Below are 4,848 nucleotides of genomic sequence, written 5' to 3'. Positions count from 1 at the left end.
ATAGTTCTCTATTTAAAAGGCATCTGGATGGGTTTATAAATAGGAAAAGTTTAGAGGGTTATGGGCCAAGTACTGGCAAATGGGACTGAGTTAATTTAGGATATCAGGTCAGCATGGACAAGTTGGACCAAAGGGTCTGTACATTTCTATGACTCAATAACCTGAAGATTTCTGTCCCAAACCTTCCTGGCTTGGGCAGTTCACCAACTGATGACTGCAATCTTTTTGCAATGATTGATTTCTTCTGAATTGAAACTGTCAGGAGGGAAGCTGAAACCTGTTTCTGAACCTTTGATTGAAATTTTGCATTCTCTGCTCTGAAGTCCAAACAAAACTAATGGCTTAATGTGTGTATATTGTTGGTCATGAAGCCAAAGTATACATGTTTTATTCCATTAGCACACCAGGGCTCCTCCTGCGGTCTTGATTGTGGTCACATTGCTTCTTGGAACTTGTTGCATTTAGATCACTATTCCAGAATAACTTTACAATCCTTTTTTTAACAAAACAAAAGACACCCTAATTAGCACTAACCTGCATCCATATGCCCATCTGTTTCAAGCAATCAAAATTCTAACATTTATAATACACTTTGCACCCCTTTCGTCCTACTAAAGAGACAAATGGAGTTCCATTTTGGAGATGTCGGTGCTGGACTGGAGTGGACAAAGTTAAAAATCACACAACACCAAGTTATAGAGGTCTAGTCCTCTTCATCAGGTGACTAAACATATTAGACTGTAACCTCGTGTTGTGAGATGTTTAACTAAAATCTAACAGTAACTCTAATGGGAAGTGAGAGCTGGAAATCAAAATCGACTGCTCCACCCATCTTTACAAATATGTAAGTGACTATTCTAAATCACTAAGATGGTTAATTTGTCTGAATTTGACCACTGTGTGAAATAAAAGAAACTCATGCCAGGTCTAGGAGACAGTAAGGGTGGAAGTCAGATGCTGGAAGTCAGAGTCAATGAATGTGAAGCTGGAAAAGCACAGCAAGTCAGACAGTAGCCGAGGGGCAGGAAAGGCATCAGTTTCTGAACGAAACCCTTAGTCATGCCAGATCTCATCAATAAACAAGAAAACAAAAAAAAATGAAAAAAATTTTCTTTATCAATAGCAAAACCGGATAGTTAATTACCAACGTACTACACCCTTTCTAAATTCAGACATGCAAAAATTCATGCACAACTCAGATAGACAGGGCATATTGTAGGTGGATAACATTGGCACAAGTAAACAGATGCTGAGAGTCAGAAGTCCAAACCAAAAGTAGGAAATGAAACGCCTTTTCTATATCTCTTTTGGAGATAAGTTTTGAGAAGGTCTGTAGCTTAGGTTGAGGTTCTGGATGTAGGTTTGTTCACTGAGCTGGAAGTTTCATTTTCAGATGTTTTGTCACCATACTAAGTGACATCTTCAGTGAGCCTCTGGATGAAGCACTGCTGATGAATCCTGCTTTCTATTTACATGTTTGTGTTTCTTTGAGTTGGTGATGTCATTTCCAGTAGAGAAACAACACACATGGACCAAATACTGAACTACAGGATCAATCATCCTACACCCTCAAACGAAGCTGCATTAGAGCATTATTTCAATGAGCCACCACACACTGCAGCACAGAGGAACTATGAAGAGCAAAGGAAAATCACCAATACCGTGTATTCAAAAAGAATGGGTACCCAATGAACACAGTCTGCCGATTTTTCAGCAACAAAGTGAAACAAGCAGACAAAACATTTCCAGAAATCCTAGCCACTCTTCCCTACATCAGACATCTCAGAAATGACTGCCTGACTGCCAGACTACTCAGACCTCTTGGCATCATGGTAGCCCACAAACCCCCCAACACACTAAAACAGCAGCTAATGAACTTGAAAGATCTATACAGACAATGAGCAAACCTAATGTCATTTACAAAATACTGTGCAAAACCTGTGACAAACACTACATTGGACAAACAGGCAGAAAACTAGCCACCAGGACACATGAACATTAACTAGCCACAAAACAACATGACCCTCTCTCACTAGTATCCTTACATACAAATACGGACGGACACTACTTTAACTGGGACAACACATCCATCCTAGGACAAGCCAAACAGAGATACGCACGAGAATTCCTAGAAACATGGCATTCCAACTGGAACTCTATCAACAAAAACATTGACTTAGACCCCATTTACCACCCCAGAGAAAAAGAACAGGAAATGACATCACCAACCCAAAAAAACCCAAACATAAATTGAAAGCAGGAATCATTAGCAGTGCTTCGTCCAGAGGCTTATTGAAGATGTTACCTAGTATGGTGATGAAACATCTGAAAATGAACTTTAAGAAATAAAGTTGTTAATTTTTAATTTAAAAAGTTCTTGGCCTCTTGAATTTTGACAGATTACTGCATAGGATAAATCTTTTCTGTGTTGCTGGGTTAAATTGAGCAGGAGGGTTTACCCTGTGTCAGAACATAAGTCAAAATAGGAGCATAATTTGTCTGGACCAGATTGTCTACAATAAATAGTATGGGGAGGAAGGTCGAAACTTTGTTTAAATGTGTTTTTTTTTCTCACACCCTTATGTAATGAATTTACGTTCCATTGTTTAAGAACATTTGCAGCCTCATGAATATGTTTGAATGGCTAACTGCTGCTTTAGATTTCTAATCAAAAGTATAAATGAGACGTGATCTATCCAGCAAGTTTCAGTTTGAGATCTGACTTGTCCAATTGTACCATCTCGCAAAATCAAGTTTCACCTCAATTAGGCTAATCCAAGGAGGTTTGATCATAGATTTCCAGACTGCTTCTCCATTCCAGCCCCCACACTCTAGAACAGAAATAAATTGCTGGAGGAATTCAATATGTCTGGCAGCATCTGTGAGAGAGAAAAAGTTAACCCTTTTATGTTCAATGTCCATTCTTCAGAATGGATGGCAGCGAGAAAAAGATGGTCTATAAGCTGACGGAAGGGTATGTGTGTGCACATTGGGGGGATGGTGGTGAAGAGAGTGGGTAGGCAGAGATATTGATCTTCCGGCACCTGCATACTATAGGCTCGCCCCACTTTGATTGGAATGATCAGTCTTCTTGCTGGATGACTTTTGCCTGTTGGTCAAGCAGCCTTTTTCCATTGGCAATATATTTATCAGCTGAAGAAAATGATGAAATGCAATAAAAAGTTCAACCTCTATGACTTTTGTCCCTCCCCAAATTTGCTAAGTGTACTGGCAACTTAAGGACAACTCCAGAAAGTCATTACCTGTGGAGAGATGTTTGGAAGCAACCACTAACCTTCACGTATAACTGCAGAGAATGGTGAAAATACTCGGCGTGGGGGAGGGAGAGCTTTCATTACTAACTTGAAAAGTCACTGATCTGGAAACATTTACACCTTCTCTCTACATTACGACTGCTCGGTCCCCTGAGAACATACAGCATTTTCTGTTTTCCTTTCAGTCTCCCAGTGTCCACAGTATTTTGCTCTCGTAGTAACAGTGTGTGTCATACTCTGATGAACTTTCTGCAAGCAATTCTCGAGTGTTAATCCATGTGTCTTAAGAATCGTGGCCAGTTGTGGGGAAATAAATTTACTCCAGCAGATTCATTTTTGTCTTAAGTTCAGCACTAAAGCCAAAAAAATGTTGTAGATTTTGCTCACTTCCAACAGGCTGAGACTAACATAGTCTCACGTTTAGAGCTACAATATCTTGAAGGGGTGGCATGGGAAATAAATGGTGGGTGCTCCAACAATGGGGGTGAAACATCTGGATTTTGAAAGTACACAACTGTCAATGTATAAAAGTGTTTATTTTATTTAAAAGTGGATTACCACTATCCACAAACCAATGCAGTATCATTCCAATAAAACAGCATTGCGATCTGCTGTGACCCTCATTATAGTTTACTTCACAAATAAGATCGGTCCACAGTATAACCTGGGTAAATACATAATACTCTTTAACATAGAGGGGCCACCCACTCATCGTTATCTCAGTGAGAGACACCCGCAGGTTATCATGCATGATGTGCAAACAGAGGGAAGGTAGCTGATTAAACATGCTCGTAACCATCAAATCCTACACTGGTACTGAAGCTGGATGCAAGCAGTATGAACAAAAATAGAGGAAATGGCAGGCTTAGGACTAATACTGAATATTTATCATTCGGAAAGTCCACTCTTATCAAACTCACCCCGATTCTGGCTCTTGCTTTCATTCACCTAGGGTTATCCTACAAGATAAAATGGAATCATGTGACAGCAAGTGGGTGAGGCACATGATCTAATTGTTGTATGTCAGTGAAACATTTTTATGAATGCCTTTGGACGGCCAATTCTTTTTGAGCATCACAATAGAGTTTTGCATGAACAAAGTAATCTTAAAACATGTCCATGAATAACATCGCTTTGTTACATTATCCTGTTCATCCACAAAACCTATTAACTGAAGACACTCTTTTCAAAATATAATGCTATAACTCCAATATTTCATTTATTTACATTAAGGGCAAACATTCCTTTCAAAAAGAAAGGAAGTGTCAAGAAGAAAAATATCACTAAACATTGTTAGACAAGGTACACGGTTGCTTTCTCTCACTTAATGAAAAGCGAACATATATATTTGGCAAAGAACTTCACAAAAACAACATCGAGTCACTGTCCCGAGTAACAGGCATGTGAAATTTAACTAAATCATTCTGTTAATGTCCTTCACTTGTGCTGTTACCCCCTCCTTCCATCTTGTATTTCAAGGTACTGTGAAGTTTTCACCTGGGAGGCAGGACAGAGTGTTAAAGCAGGCATGGAGAAGGTGCAGGAAAATGGGGAGTGCAGGCCACCTCTCTCA

The 4,848-nt window shown here is 39.5% G+C and overlaps 1 protein-coding gene across 2 annotated transcripts in view; it reads right to left on the bottom strand.

Moving 5' to 3' along the window:
- Positions 1–3,792: 3,792 nt before the first annotated feature.
- Positions 3,793–4,848, bottom strand: part of LOC122539507 (tetraspanin-5) — a 111,815-nt gene continuing 110,759 nt past the window's right edge. For both annotated transcript variants that reach the window (XM_043674447.2, XM_087979912.1), the window contains exon 8: positions 3,793–4,848. This exon is cut by the window's right edge and continues 662 nt beyond it. The gene's annotated coding sequence lies outside the window, so the exon portion shown is untranslated.

The sequence above is a fragment of the Chiloscyllium plagiosum genome, unplaced genomic scaffold (assembly GCF_037043375.1).
Source record: "Chiloscyllium plagiosum isolate Xiang-an unplaced genomic scaffold, Cpla_swu_hap1 HiC_scaffold_36, whole genome shotgun sequence".
Classification (NCBI taxonomy): Eukaryota; Metazoa; Chordata; class Chondrichthyes; order Orectolobiformes; family Hemiscylliidae; genus Chiloscyllium; species Chiloscyllium plagiosum.
The sequence above is the reverse complement of the archived record's forward strand: the minus strand, read 5'-3'. Positions and strand labels throughout refer to the sequence as shown.